This window comes from Canis lupus, chromosome 7, assembly GCF_003254725.2.
Source record: "Canis lupus dingo isolate Sandy chromosome 7, ASM325472v2, whole genome shotgun sequence".
NCBI lineage: Eukaryota > Metazoa > Chordata > Mammalia > Carnivora > Canidae > Canis > Canis lupus.
The window spans coordinates 75,797,728-75,813,707 of record NC_064249.1 but is presented as its reverse complement, the minus strand read 5'-3'; the positions used below and the strand labels follow the sequence as shown (position 1 = coordinate 75,813,707).

At 44.0% G+C, this 15,980-nt stretch overlaps 1 long non-coding RNA gene across 1 annotated transcript in view; it reads right to left on the bottom strand.

The window, feature by feature from the left end:
* LOC112648075 (uncharacterized) overlaps positions 1 to 5,547 on the bottom strand; it is a 36,082-nt gene extending 30,535 nt beyond the window's left edge. Inside the window, exons 1-2 of the long non-coding RNA XR_003128724.3 lie at positions 5,427 to 5,547; positions 4,552 to 4,624 (exon numbers count right to left, since the gene is read on the bottom strand). This is a non-coding gene — a long non-coding RNA (uncharacterized LOC112648075). The remainder of the gene's footprint in view (positions 1 to 4,551; positions 4,625 to 5,426) is intronic.
* Positions 5,548 to 15,980: the final 10,433 nt, after the last annotated feature.

Here is a 15,980-nt window from a genome sequence, read left to right as displayed (position 1 = left end):
AACTACACCAACATAAAAGGCTTTTACACAGTGAAGTAAATCATCATCAAAATAGAAAGACAACCAACCAAATAGGAGAAGATATTTGTAAATCATGTATGTGATAAGGGGTTAATATCCAAAATATATAAAGAACTTACACAATTCAACACCAATACAAACAAACAAGCAAGCAAGTAATCCAAATAGAAATGGGCAGAAGATATGAACAGACATTTTTCCAAAGAAGACATACAGATGGTCAACAGACACATGAAGAGATGCCCAGCCTCACTAATTATCAGGGAAATGCAAATCAAGACCACAAGGAGATATCATCGCATGGCTGTCAGAATGACTAAAATAAAAAACACAAGAGTTGACAAGTGTTAGGGAGGATGTGGAGAAAAAGGAACCCTTGTGCACTCTTGGTGGGGATGCAAACTGGTGGAGATACTGTGGAAAACAACATGGAGCTTCCTGAAAAACTTAAAAATAGAAATTCCATATGATCCAGTAATTTTACTACTGGGTATTTACCCAAAGAAAATGAAAACACTAATTTGAAAAGATATATGCACTCCTATGTTTATTGCAATATTATTTACAGCAGCCAAGATATGGAACCAACCCAACTGTCCATCCATAGATACATTGATAAAGAAGATATGGCATATATACAGTATGGAATATTACTCATCCACAAAAAAGAAGGAAATCTTACTATTTGCGACAACATGGATGGATCCAGAGGGTATAATGCCAAATGAAATAAGTTAGTCAGAGATATACAGCTCGCATACAATTTCACTCAGATGTGGAATTTAAGAAACAAAACAAAGAAAAAAGAGACAAACAAAAAAATAGACTCTTAAATATAGAGAACAACTGATGGTTGCAAAAGGGGAAGTGGGTGGGGGGATGGATGAAATAGGTGAAAGGGATTAAGAGTACACTTATCTTGAGCACTGTGCAATGTATAGAATTGTTTAATCATTCTATTGCACACCTGTAACTGATATAACACATGTTAATTATATTTTAATTTTTTAAAGCAACACCACCAAAAATGCTGACCACCACCAACAACAACCACTATATATAATCTAATTGATGATGTAGAGAAGTGAAGTAAACCAGAAATTACAAGACAGTGGGATAAGCTAAGATGACAAATGCTTTAAGTTGAAAAGACAGATGCTCCTACAGTGAGAGAGGGCCACCCTGGTAAGAAGGAATAGTCTATTTCTGCCACTGTGTAGAGTTGCTAGTACTGATGATAGACTAACTTTGGTCAATTTTATCATTCTTTTAAAATTCTCTGCAGACCATGCACCTCTCATTATCCGCATGCTTCCAGGCCACCTCCCTTCCCTGATAGCCCCTGATTGACAGGGAGCCAAGAGATTTACCACAGAGCAGAAGAGGAGAAGAGCACGGGCAAACGTGAATCCTAGCTAATCAGAGACCACCCCTCAGAGAGCTAACAAGGACTTCGGGGGAAATTGAGTTTCTGGATCAGATCCATTGTAATCTGGTCATAATTGGGACATTAATCTTAATATGAGGTTACTGGTGGCCAAGTTGGTAAGTCATGGTAATAATCAGGTAACATGACAGAAGCCTCCACAGAGGGGCCCAAAGGGATAATTCTCTATCCTGTGGTGGGGGACACATCAGTAAAGACATTGGAAAAGAGCCGCATCTGTCTGGCCAGGTAGATAGGTGAGTTTGGGGATCTCTGGGCAGAGGAAACCCGTTGGGCAAAGCCTAGAAAGGCCTGTCACTAAGGGCCACCTGTTAGCATAGAGGGACTTGGGAGCAGGTGCAGGAGGGTCAGACGATATGGATGAAGAGGTAGACTAAGGGCATCTATACTATCCTGAGGATTTAGGACAGAAATTTGGAGCAAATCTTGTGCCTCTCTATTCTCCTATGTCCCTCTTCAGATTTTGTGCTAGGTAGCTAACACATCAGAAAGCATTCTGGGGGTCACCTGGGTGGCTCAGTGGTTGAGCATCTGCCTTTGGCTCAGATCAGGATCCCTGGGTGCTGGGATTGAGTCCTGCATTGGGCTCCCCATGGAGAGTCTGCTTCTCCTTCTCCCTATGTCTCTCTCTCTCTCTCTCTGTGTGTGTCTCTCATGAATAAATAAAATCTTTTTTAAAAAGAAAAGGAAGGAAGAAAGAAAGAAAGAAAGAAAGAAAGAAAGAAAGAAAGAAAAAAGAAAGAAAGAAAGAAAGAAAGAAAGAAAGAAAGAAAGAAAGAAAAAGAAAGAAGGAAGGAAGGAAGGAAGGAAGGAAGGAAGGAAGGAAGAAAGAAAGAGAAAGAAAGAAAGAAAGAAAGAAAGAAAGAAAGAAAGAAAGAAAGAAAGAAAGAAAGAAAACAAGCAAGCATGCATTTTGGGTGAAGGTGATCAAAAGGTACAAATTTCCAATTTTTAAAATAAGGAAGTCACCAAGATGTCACGTACAGCGTGGCCATTATAGTTACCTATACTGGATGGTATATTTGAAAACTGCCAAGAGACTAGATCTCATCACAATAACAACAACAACAAAATGTGTAAAATGTGTAAAACAAAATGTGTATGGTGATGGATATAAACTAGACTTATTGTGGTAATCATTTTGCAATGTATACAAATATTGGATCATTATGTTGTACACCTGAAAGTAATATAATGTTACATGCCGGTTATGCCTTAATTTTTAAAATTGAATTGACATGGTCCTCCAAAAAAAAGCACTTGACAATTTTTCTAATAAACAGGCACCAGTGGAGGATATTAAGCAGGGAATGCCATTGGGTTGTGTTTTAGATACCTCACGCTGGCTAGATCTGGAGACTGGACAAGGGGAGGGAGCCAGGACAGGGAAGACACAGTCCAGCCAGGCCTGATGCTGACCAGAAGAGGAGGGAGGAAGATCATTCAGTAAAGAGGAGTTGTGGGATTCAGTATCTGATAGACATAACCCTGAGGGAAATGGCCTGGCCCTGGTTTCCGGCACAAATGGTAATGGTACAACTCACAGGGGGACATATCCAGGAAGAAGGTCATGATTCAAAGGAAGGAAGAAAAGAAGGTGGGATGAACTGTGGCAGGTAGATTTTGAGGTGTTGAAAGACATTCTGCTGGAGTCATCCTGCAGAGAGGCTTCTGCAAATCTTATAGGTTGTACACATTCAAGCAAACGGGGCTGGGGGGAGGGGGGGTGGTCACTCAGCAAAATGGATTGTGTAACAAGAGAACGGGATAAGGGACAGAAGTCCAGGAAGCGCCAACATTGAGGAGTGGCTGTGGAAACTGTCAGCGCTCTCAGGAAACATGTCAGAGGGAAGAGGAGAGGCTGGGGCTCAGAAGCCACGGGAGGAGCGGGTTTCCAGGAGCAAATGACCCACACAGCAGGGCCGTCAGATCGAGATAAAGTGCAAGACGCAGTGTTCCCGTAGCTCCACTGAGAAGAAAATCAAAGTAGGTGAAACCAACTTGAGTAACATATTTTAACCCCCTCTAGCCAAAATTGTAGGATTTCAAATTTTAATTAATATAAAAAGTACCGAGAAACTTAACATTCTTTGTTTCAAACCAGATCTCAGAAACCTGGTGTGTATTTTACACTTGTACATCTCAATTCAGATGCTAAATTTTTACCAGCAAGGCGTGAGCTATATCTGGATCTCATAAAATTTACAGTTGAGAAAGCTGCATTCACAGACCCAAGTTGTCCCAATCATACTTAAATGTTGTTCAAAGAGCACCTGGGTGGCTCAATCAGTTGGGCACCTGACTCTTGGTTTCAGCTCAGGTCATGATCTCAGGGTCCTAGGATAGAACCCTGAGTTGGGTCCCCCACCCAGCAAGGATCCTGCTTGGGATTCTTCTCTCCCTCTCCCTCTGCCTCTGCCCCAGCTCTCTCTCTCTCTCTCTCTCTCTCTCTCTCTCAGATAAATAAATAAATCTTTTTTTAATGTTTCTCAGTAACCGAATCAAGTATGTCCTTTTAAATTTTAAATAATTAAAATTAAGTGAACAATTCAGTTGCTTAACAAATGCTCTGCCACATTTCCAGTGTTCTTGAAATAACCCTCTGGCCAGTTGACCACTCTTCCAGACACTGCCGTGGATGGTGCCGAGCCATAGAATCAAATGACACAGAGCAGCCAATGGACACAATGGGCCAGAGACCATGACACAAGGCAGTGGGAAGAAGCAATGGTTCCAGTGGCTAATGGTGCCATAGCTTGGGAGTAGGGGGTCAATGGATGGAGGAAAACTAAGGGAAAGTCAAGAGTTAAAGTAAATTTCTTGGATATCGACTTCGTAATGAAGGAGGGAGAAAATACAGTAGCCACAGTGAATGCAGAACCATGGGACCTTGGATTTTTATTTCATGAGACAGGAGAGTATCAGGAATGTTGGCAGGCCCAGGGAAAGAGGCAGTGCTGAGACAGAGGCTGCCGCATCGGCGGATAAGGGAGGCGATCTTTGAGACTTTATTTCTCTGAAATCCCTGGGTAAAGCAACACGTGCTAATGACAGTCGTACAATAAAGTTTATGAAGCACTTACTATGGGTTGGTCGCGCTTTCTTCGTGTATCATCACATTTAATCAACCTGTGATTCCAGAATTGTAGATTTTACCTGGAGAAGAAAAGCAGAGACTGGAATGATCATTGTTAAATCAGTTGGAACTGACGCACAATCATGATCATCACATGATCCCCGAGGAATATGCTGACATTTGGATCTCGGAACTAACGGGGAAGGCTTCCAATTATATTGGCTTCCTCTTTCACATGGTGGGCTTTGCTGGCTCATATGTATCACTGCCATGAAGCAGCTTCTGACTTGGAAGCGGCATAGGAACAGCAGGAAGGACAGATGGATCCTGAGTCCCCTGTCCCAGGGCGGTGCCGCCCCTTGGGGGTCATGGAGCCTTGGCGAAAACGTTGCCTGCAAGGAGCGTTTGACGACTGCTGCTCTCGGTGGAGCCAAGGGCCCACCTATGAAATTCCCTTCTTTGTTCACGGTGACCAAATCATGTGCAAAGTCCTGTGCAAGATCCCTCTGTCAGTGACTGGAAACCGTAGGGAAAAATGGTCCGTCTGAACCAGCCTGGCAGAGAGGCAAACAGCTGCTCACACACGCAGAAAACATGTCTAGCCCACTTCAAAGACCTCGTGCATGTCTTAACCACCAAAGGAAGGAATTCTGAAAAGAAACCCATAAATAAGTCTTGCAGGGGGAAGACATGTTCAGCATTTTTGATTGCTTTGTTGAAAGGCAAAGCTTTTTTCCCCTTTCTTCTTTTGCTGATCTTGAGCCAATAGAGCTATTGACATCATTTTTTTTTAACTGAGTACCAGAAATGTACTTTTTTTCTCTAAATTTGCCCATCTGGAATAGCAATCCTGGTACATAAGAGAAAAGGCAGTAGCCTCACCTGGTTTGCAGGATTCCAGTGCTGGCCAGCTCCATAAGTTCTGCACAAGAGATGCTCTTTGGGCCACAGCGGCAGGCACCAGAAGGCAAACCTTGGGTGGAAAGGTTAATCTTAGTGTTCGTCCTCCCTACGGTCGCGCTGGTTTGTTCGGATGAAGAGGGCTGGCTCAGGGGATCGGCAGTGTCAGGTCAGTACCAAGACCATATTAGGACTCTACACAAACTGCTAATACTTACGTGAGCGAAACGTCTAAATGCTTTATGTATTCATATATTTAAATTCCTTTTCTCTTCATAACAGCCCTCACAGGCACAGAAAGGGTAAGTAACTTATCCAAAGTCACACAGCTGTCAGGTGCCAGAGTTTTTGACTAGAGTGCTTGGCTCTGAGTCTGCAAAGTGCCTGCTAATCTCATGTGTTTCACTTTCCCTCAGCTCTTCTCTGGACTGTTCTTGCATTTTAAACCCCACTGGGCCCACTGAGAAGGAACTGACCCAACTAAGGAAGAGTCCCTCAGCTAATGCAAAGCCAAAATTCCAACCTATGTACCTAATGGATATATAGATGCCATTTTAAAGGTCAAGGCTTGACTGAAGAAGGGCTAGATATTCCCCAGCTTACATGTCAATAAGAGGCTTGTTGCTACCATTTCCAAAGGTGGGCCTATCCAGATGGACAATTGGTAGCGTTTGTTGGTCATTAGTCACATCTATCCCAGAGCATAGGAAATAATATGAGTTTCTTCATTCGCTGGGTTCTGGTTCTGGCTGCTTCCAGAAGGAGCCAGGGAAGCAGGACATCACAAACATTACTGAGCTTTGCAGAGAGGGCCAGGAGCGGTGGAAACAGGAGGTCTGTATGGACCTATTGTTTCTTTTTCATCTCTGTGCTCAGGCTCCTGTCACCTTGAAGAAATGACTGACTTACTGCCAGAGGAGATGTCAACAAGACAGGTAAAATAGGGTGAACACCAGCTGGAGCAGTAAGCTTTCTGAATTCAAGATGGCAAATTCCAGGAGATATACATACCAGAGAGCCTGGAAAGTTCTAGAACTATCCCAAATGTCAGAAAAAAATGACTCCAACCTCCTGAGATCAATAGCAGCCTTGGAACTGGGCCAGCTGAGTTCCTACTAACTGGAAGGGAAAGAAATGGACTCCTGGCCCCGGGCTGAACGACAGTGCCCCATTCTGTGGGCTTCTCTCACTGGTGGGCAAGCAGGCCAGCTGCTGGACACAAAAGGAAAGAGTAAATGTGGCCACTTCTGCAGCTCTGTGGGCTGGTCAGGCTCTTCAGAACCATAACAAGTCCTGGTCATTTCTTTTGGCCCACATCATAGGCACAAGGAGGACAGAAACTTGAATGTGGCTGAGTCGTGCCCTTGCATTTCTCTGGGCAGCCAACTCACGATGACAGGACTTCTAAAATGACAAATGCTAGGAACCAGGTTTTGTCCACACATTTTCCCCACTTAGTTCTTAAATCCGTGTGAGGTCAGTGTCACTATTCCTATTTACAGAAAAGGAACAAAACACAGAAAGGTTCTAAATGTGGTTTCCAGTTGTAAAGCCCCTCTCCGAACCCGGTCATGTTGAATCCACTACCTCACTCCACAAATCCTGGGACTTTTATCAACCCAATTAATTTTTGACCGTGGATCCTAGAACTCATGAGCTGGGAGAGGCATCAGAGCCCTGGCCCAACCCCTTCCACTCCACAGAGGAACCAGGGCCCCAAGAGCTGAAGGCAGCACTTCCTTACTCACGTGCTGCTATAGTAATGAATTGCCATGAACCTGACGCCCTAAATCGACACCCACTTATTATTCAGTTTCCCTGGGTCAGAAGCTGGGGCAAGGGGTGGCTCAGCTAGTTCTCTGCTTAGGGCCCCACAGGCCAAATTCAAGATGTCAGCAGAGCTACAGCCTTTTCTAGAGGCTCTGGGAAGGCCCTTCTTTCAAGCTCATTGAGTTTGTGAGCAGAATTCAGGTCCTAGTGGTTATAGGGCCAGAGTCCCCATTTCCTCACAGGTTGTCATCCAGGGGCGCCTGCATTCCTGTCTCATTGCCCTTCCCTCCTTAAACCAGCAAGAACATACGGATTCCTTCTCTTGATGTGAATCTCTCCAACTCCTCCTTCTGCTGCATCTCTCTGACTCTGGCCAGAGAAAGGTCTCTGCTTTCGATGGTGTGTGGGGTTCAGTTGGGCCCACCCAGACAATTCAGGATATCTCCCTATTGTAAGGTCCATAACCTTTAATTAAATCTGCAGCGTCTTTTTGCTATGACATGGTCGCACGGTCTAGAAATTAGGGCATGAACATCTTCCAGCTGTGCTGCCAGTTAAAAACCCAGAATAGGTGTTTAACCACCCGAGTCAAGCATGGTGTGCGGTGGGAGCCTCAGGGCTCTCTGCTGGACAGGTTTCACACGGGAGGCTTGTATCGGCTGTGGTGATGGCCCCATTCCCTGCCACCAGGTGAGGAGCAGGGGACCCAAGGCGTGCTCTGGTTTCCTTGGTCTCTGGGGCCTATTTTGGCAGTGTGCCTCACCATTTTGTGAGGGCAGCTGCAAATCCTCAGAACATCCAACAGACAGATGTGCAAATATGAATACCAAAATCTATTGCAAAATATTCATTTGTATGTTAATGTATTCAGTCATTCAATAAACATTTATGGAGAGCAGGCAATGTGAAAAAGATTTGTGGATTTGCAGCCACTCTGAATTATTTATAAGGCAGCTCCCCTGATTAATATGAATAACAGAACTGACCACATACGGGCATTTGCACGGGTCACCATTCATGCAGATTGTGTATCCTGAAAAGCCTCTAAGGGCCGTGGCTGGGTCTGGTGGTGAAGTCAGCAGCCCACGGCACAGGTGGGTGGAGGTCCAGACTGAAGCTGAGGCCCCTTATAGCAGAGTAGGACCTGCTGTCATTGTTCCTTCAGGCCCCAAGGCCATGTCTTTCTGCCCAGGGCACCCAACATGGAGGGACAGGCAGGAGGACAGGGGTCCAACAGCATGCGTACCTAGCTTCTCATGAGGCCAGCAAGGATGTCCTATCTGGGGACAAATGGAATAGACCTCCATTCGCACTCTGCCAGAGACCTTTCCTTGTGCAGCTCAAAGCTGTGCACCATTAGAGTATCAGCTCCTCTCCAGAAGGACTGACATGTGAAAATCTGAAATTACCAACACTACTACTCAGTTTTCAAAAAGATTCAGGATTTATTATAAAACATCTCTAAACAACAAGCTTTCTTTAAATGTGATTCAGTTGAACAACAAATTCAGATTGGTGTAGCTGGAAGGGGACTTGAAAGATGAACTTTTTATTCTAAAGCAAGAAAAATGAGACCCCAAGAGGCAGAATGACTTACTTGGGGCCCAGCTAGTAGGTGGAGGTGGGACCAGAACTCAGAACCTCTGAGTGTCTGCCCTCCCTCCATCGTGCCAGTGGGCCCCTGGCAGCAATGTTTGCAAATTGATGTTCATAAGCTGGTAAACACGTACATGTGGATATATTATATGCTAAGTTATACTCCACGTGTATAACACTTCATACAGGGAGAAGCAGGGAGAAGTCGGGGAGAGCTGGCCAAGCGGCAGGGGAGCCAAGGTCTGGTCCCCATTCTGTAAGTAACAAGCTGTGTGACCACAGGCAAGTTGTTCAACATCTCTGGGCTTCATTTCCCTCATATGTAAACTGACTGAAGTCTAAAGCCTTTCCTATACCCAATATCCTTGGCTAAATGCAAAAAGTTTTATGGGGTTAGCTCTGTGCCACGTGTAAAATAGAAATATGCAAGGATGTGGGCAGAAAATTCTCACTTAATTTGTTCTGCGCAAGGAGGGCACTGAAGCAGGGGTCTGCAGAGCTGGAGTAAAGGAACCCCTGGTCCATGATAAGATCCCCTCTTCCCGATGTGCCGAGGCACCTTGGGGGAGGCCAGGGAGCCACCAGGCAGGAATAAAGGGAACAGGTGGTTGCTGCAGACCAGACACCTTGAGGCTTCTTGAATCATCACAGTTGATCTGCTGTCTGCACACTTCCCGGTGCCCTCTCATTCTTGTCAAGGGTAGCAGGGGATGGCCACTGTGTTCTGGGCTCTTGCACTCTCTACCTGAACCTTAATTTGATTTGAGTTGTGAGGCAAGGAGAACAGAGGAGCACCCTGAGTCCCATGAGCCCCAGCTCTGCTTTCTGGAAGCACCACCATCACTGACTGGGAATGTCTTCCACAAATGTCAGGAAACTCAGATAAGAAGGATATGAAGAAGATGTTCTGTGCCTAGCATCCGTACCCTGTGCATGATGAGAGAGGCCAAAAATACACAGAAGCTCATAATCTAGTGAGAAAAACGCCTCCAAGATACTCGAAACCACCAGAGGAGGCTAACCAAGTCCTAGTTGGCCTGACTCATGTGGACCGAGGTTCTGCAGAAGCTCAAGAGCGGGGGAGGGCAGTGAAGAGCTCATCACTACCCTAACACCATTTGCCTGGCAAAAACAGGTATGTTGAATCTCAAGACAGTAATAAATGCCATCTGCAGGCAGAAAAAAAGGAGTCAAACCCCAGATGTTTTTATTACTTGAGCAATATTATGGTTCCCACTGTAACATTTGCCCTCTATTTACAAAAAGAGGGCAGGGAAAGGGGGGCAGATGGGACTTTTCACAGTCATTTTTTTTTTCCCCAGCTACTATTGTGGCTTTTATTATCAGTGGACCACCTGAAATTCCACCAGCACAGGTCGTTACTCTGATCTTTCCCAGCAGAAGAGTCAAGCAAGTAGAAAGGAAACCATCTCATTAAAAGTAGAAACACTCTCAAAAGTTAGGAACCAAAATATTGAGAAGGGCAATCCCTTAAAAAAAATATTTAAGTCCAGCAAATGGGAATCCCCCACTGAAAGAAGAAAGGTGCTCAGCCCAGATGAGCTGAAGTTTGAAGGTTAGTAGGCAAGGCGAAGGGAGTCTGTGTTTGTGAATGAAGCCATCTCATAGCACATGCTCGTGCCGTCCCATAAATAACACCAATGTGGGTGGTGGGCAGGGGGCATGGCCTCCTTGTACCTCGGTCACAAACTAACTATATCTGGACCCAAGGTGCCCCTGGAGGGTTATAACTGTGCAGCTATCAGCCTAAGTCTGGGCTGGCCCTTGCAGATCACATTTTGGCAGAAGCGAAGGTAGGCTTCTCCTTGGTGGGCCCTGGGTAAGGATGGAATGCACAGAGTTCCAGAACCAGCAGAAACCTTGCAGGTTATCTGGCCTGTCCCATCATTTTACAGAGAAGGAGCCTGAAGGCAGAGGGAGGGAAGTGATTAGCCTAAGGTCACCCTGGAACATGCTGGCAGAGCTGGGACCAGGACCCAGATCTTTGCACTTCTGGGCCTCAGAGGCCTGTAGTATCTTCAACTATCAGCAGAAAAGCTGAGTGCAGACCAATGCTTTGCCCAGTCCTGCTCCAGCCCTTGTGAGTTTTCCTTCATATCCTTATCCTTCCTTCTCTCTTGTCTCCTCTCCACCCTCTCTGCATCGTGCACGTGGCGAGGGCGAGGGGAAGTGAACCTCTGCTTCACTGACTGCCCCCTGCATACCCCAAGCAGTACCTCCATCTCTCTGGAAAGACCTGCATGAGTAAGGGCTCTGTGTTGGGTTCAGAAGGAGGGGTGCAGGAGGGGGATTGCAGAAAGACAGGTGAAGCAGGAAGGGTGCAGGAGGAGGGGTACAGGTAGAAAGGGTGCATGAAGAGGGTGCAGGAGGAGGGGTGAGGTGAAAAGGGTGCAGGAGATGGGGCGGAGGGAGGCAGGTTCCAGCCTGGAGCACACGGAGCGTGTACAGGGAGCTTAAAGGAATCGGATTGTGACACTTCTGGATTGGTTGATTTTATAGTCCACAAAAAAGGAATGGTAAGTTAGGGACAGGGGTTTAAGGCCTCGTTGCCCACATCAAGCTGTCCCCAGGAGGCAGCCCCCCACAAGGCCGAAGCACCCTGTGTCTGTCGCAGGACACCAGGCTAAAAGGGGCCTAGTGACTGTGCCGCAGGTGTCCCATATCCCTTATGCTGGACGCCAGCCGAGAGGATTGTATTTCCTGCGGGACCTCCGGCTGCGCAAGGCTGGAAGATTTACAGGCTGCTGCCTGGATGCCTGGAGCTGAGGCACCTCACCCGCACTGGGGTGAGACTGATTTTCTGACTTGATAGCTCGAAAAGGCAGGACATTATTTTTTTTAATACCCACTAGATTCTAAGAAAAATAGGGAGGACTGGCAGTTTTATCAGCATGCAGCTGGAATGTCTGATTGTCCGTTTTAAAAGCCTACATCTATTTATGAGGCGAAGTTTAACCTCTGTGGAATTTGTAGAGTGCATGGATTCGTATGTCTTGATCGGCAGAAAATACGAATGTCTGTGTGATTTTAGACTAAACAGGCAGATACTGGTCAGTCTTCTTGATCATCTGGAAGTCCATTTAGACCAACCAACCCGAGTGAACGGATGAGTCAAGTATTTCCAGTCTTTTTTGTTCTTTAACTTACTCGAATTCTAACTTTGTAAGGGATGTTATATATAAATGACCTCAAGTCATTTGAAAATGAAATTAACCACCATCCTAATTTTTAGAGTAACTATCAGTTATAGAACATTTATTAGGATAGCAACAAAGTAAACACTAAACTTTGTACCATCATATGTATATTCAGATCTAACTGCATACACTCATCTCGGAGGCTATATCTGATTGAAATGTGCGATCACATCACTATGCACTCAGGAGTATGGAAAGTAAGAATGAGCCACGACCGCACCGAGTTAACTTTTGCAAGCATCTGCTGTATAAGATACGGTTTCCCAATGGCTAAGCAATAAAGTCTCCATCTGCAAAGTACTTCCTGGTGCCTTTGGGGCAATAGGAATCTTTCCTGAAGAGCCTGGCTCTGGACACAGGATTCTGTGGACTATTGATATGTTTTATGTTCAACAGAAAAGGAAAAAAAGTTTTATGGACAAGTAAGATTTAGAGAATTCAAAGAATTCAAAGAAAACAAAGAAAACAACTTTTCATACAGTGCCTAGCCAGCTTTACTCCCTCATCCTATCAATGACAAGAACTCTAGGGTAAATTGAGTTCGATTTCTGTTAGCTATAGGACCAGCTGACAGCAGAGTCCCAGATTACCAAAACCAACAGTCCAGCACCAAGAGAGAGATTGGCACTGGAATGCCCCTGAGAGACACAAATGTGCTAAAAAACCTCTGAGACAGTCATTCCATCTTTTCTATCTTTTCACCCCAAACACTAATGCCACCAGCCCACCGTCTTGGCCTCTCTCATCAACAGAACAGCCAGTTAAACAGTGTTTAGTGCCATCTGCAAATAAACTAAAAAACAGATGCTCTGCATACAGAGAAGAAAGTCATCTTTCCTCCTTTCCAAAAGGGAACAATGAATCGTAGATGTTAAATTGGCTTTAGAGGTTAAGAAATCAAAAGAAAGCTACTTTGTTCACATATACTTTTAGGCAAGAAACATTGCTCCATTTTGCAAATAATGTGTGTATGTGTGTGCACATGTGTTTTACATACACAAACTACACCAAGATGACCCCAAGCATCCTGATAAAAACTGACAAGGTGAACCAGCGAGCTTGGTGCCTCCTTTCTCCCAACTTCCCACTCTTTGGCATTCTATCAAGCCCCTACACCCATTGGAGGCTAAGTTACCCAGCCATCACTGGATCACAAGGATCTTGGTTGGACCACATGCCCAGCATCAAGCCTGCCCCTGGAGCAGTGCCCACAGGTGTAGAAGACACAGCCCCTGCCCTGAAGGGCTTTGCAAACCTTCTAGCTCATGTTACATGCTCTATTCACAGCTGAGCAGGAGAGGAATCGGAGGTAGAAGGTCAGGGTGACCATGCTTGATCTTTGTTCTGACAACAGTGTATCACCAGGTTTCTCTCTGGCACAGAGGATTGAAAGGCTGAAGTATGGGTTACTACTTTTACATAATGGACACAACTTTTCCAATTGCACCATTGATTATGTTCCCCTTTCCGTGTGCACAATGATATACTATCAGTTTAGAACCTGACAATGGAAACCAGGATGGGTTTTCCTTACAGTTTTATCTCTTTCTATAGAAGGCCTCTCCAGTGCCATTCCCCCACCTCCCTTAGCAGCGGGCGCCATGCTAAGACCACCAGGGCTCAGGAGAACTGGTTAGCACCCTAATGCCAGGACTGGGAGAATGATTTCATGCTTCAGAAGATAGCCATTGACTATAAAAACCAAAAAGTGATGGAGGGCGGCTTGGGATTTGGCTTTGCTGAAGCCCACTCAGCTTTATGGCAGGTGTCCTTGCTTCTGCCGGTTGCCATAAATTCTGAGCAAGAGCTGCACAAGAAAGGCCTTGTGTTTTCCATAGCTCACTCGTATTCCTTCACCCATTTATTCATTTAGGCAACACAGAAGATACTGTAGGTATCTCCACACAGCAGAGCATACGGTGAAGGAGGTGGGCAGATGAGAAGAAAGGGTGCAGGGATGAGGCTAGAGAAATACTCAACTCTACACCAGGAAACAGTCAATGCAGGTCCATTCACACAAAGGAATGATGAAGCTCTTCAGGAAACACACTACATAAAGATCTACCAACAAGAATATTGCAGCACAAAAAAAGCTGAGAGAAATCTCTAAATCTCCACCAAGAGCAAGTTAGTGGAATGCGACATAGTAAATGCACACATTGGAGCCATTTGACAGAACAGTTTACATAACACAGATACACAAAGATTCCTAAAATGGCATTAGAAAAAAGATGTGACAGGGGATAAAATCAGCTCATTTTTAAATTTCTTCATTGAAGAATAATTGACATACAATATTGTGTTAGTATTAGGTGTATAATAGTTTATATTTATATACTTTATGAAATGGTCACCACAATGAGTGTAGTTACCATCTGTCACCACATGAAGTTGTTACATATTATTGTCTATTTTCCCCATACTGTACAGTACATCCTATATCTTTATTATTTTATAAGTGGAGGATTGTACCTCTTAATACCTTTCCCCTATTTTGTCCATCCTCCATGCCCCTTCCCCTCTAGTAACCATCAGTTTGTTCTTTGTATCTATGAGCCTGCTTCTGTCTTGTTTGTCTGTTTTGTTTTTTAGATACCACCTCAGGAAAGTCGTATGGTATTTGTCTTTCTCTAGCTGACTTATTTTACTTAGCATAATACTCTCTAGATCCATCCACGTTTTCGCACATGGCAAACCTCATTCTTTTTCATGGCGAATATATCCATTAGATAGATATATATCTATATCTATATCTATATCTATATCTATCTATCACCTTCTTTATCTCTTCATCTAGTGATGAACATTTAGATGGCTTCCGTATCTCAGCTATTGTAAATAATGCAGCGGTGAACACAGGGACATATATGTCTTTTCAAATTAATGCTTTCATTTTGGGGAAGGGATAAATACCTGGAAATGGAATTGCTGGATTGTATGACTGCTCTATTGTTAATTTTTTGAGGAAACTCCATACTGCTTTCCACAGTGGCCACACCAATCTACGTTCCCATCAACAGTGTACAAGGGTTTTCTGTTCTCCACATCTTCTCCAATACTTGGCATTTTCTGTCTTTTTGATAGTAGCCATTCTGACAGGTATGAAGTGATATCTCATTGTGGTTTTGATCTGCATTTCCCTGCTTGTTAGTGACATTAAACATCTTTTTGTGTCCTTGTTGATCATTTGTATATCTTCTTTGGAAAAAAAAAACAGAAATAAAACCTGTTTCAGTTCTCTGCCCATTTTTCACTTAGGATGTCATGTTTTTTTGATACTGAGTTCTATGGGTTCTTTATATGTTTTAGATATTAACCCCTTTATGGTTTCAGGTCTTATATTTGAGTCCTTAATCCATTTTAAGTCTATTTTTGTGTACAATGTAAGATACTGGTCCAGTTTCATTCTTTTGTGTGTAGCTGTCCAGTTTTCCTGGCACTATCTATTAGAGACTGTCTTTTCCCCATTGTATAGTCTTGCCTCCTTTGTCATAGATTTGTTGACCATAAATCTGTTAGTTTCTTTCTGGGCTCACTATTCCATGCTATTTATCTATTTTTATGCCAGTATCATACTGTTTTCACTACTATAACTTTATTGTATCATTTGAAATCAGGAAAAGTGATGCCTCCAGCTTAGTTCTTCTCTCTCCAGATTGCTTTGGATATTCAGGGTCTCTTGAGATTCCATACAAATTTTAAGATTGTTTGTTTTATTTCTGCACTGAAATGCAAAGATACCTTAAAAGGGCATTATGAAGAAAAAATACAGAGTGGAGGGAAAAGTTAGCTCATATTTGTTTAACCAAAAAGTATACAGATTCAAGTCTGTGCTTTCAAACGCAATGAAAGTTTCTGGAAAGCTAAACAAGACACTGTTCACAATAGTTATCTTTGCAGAATGGGACTTCCATTTAGTTTGCATTTTTTACCATGAAAATATATTAGTTTC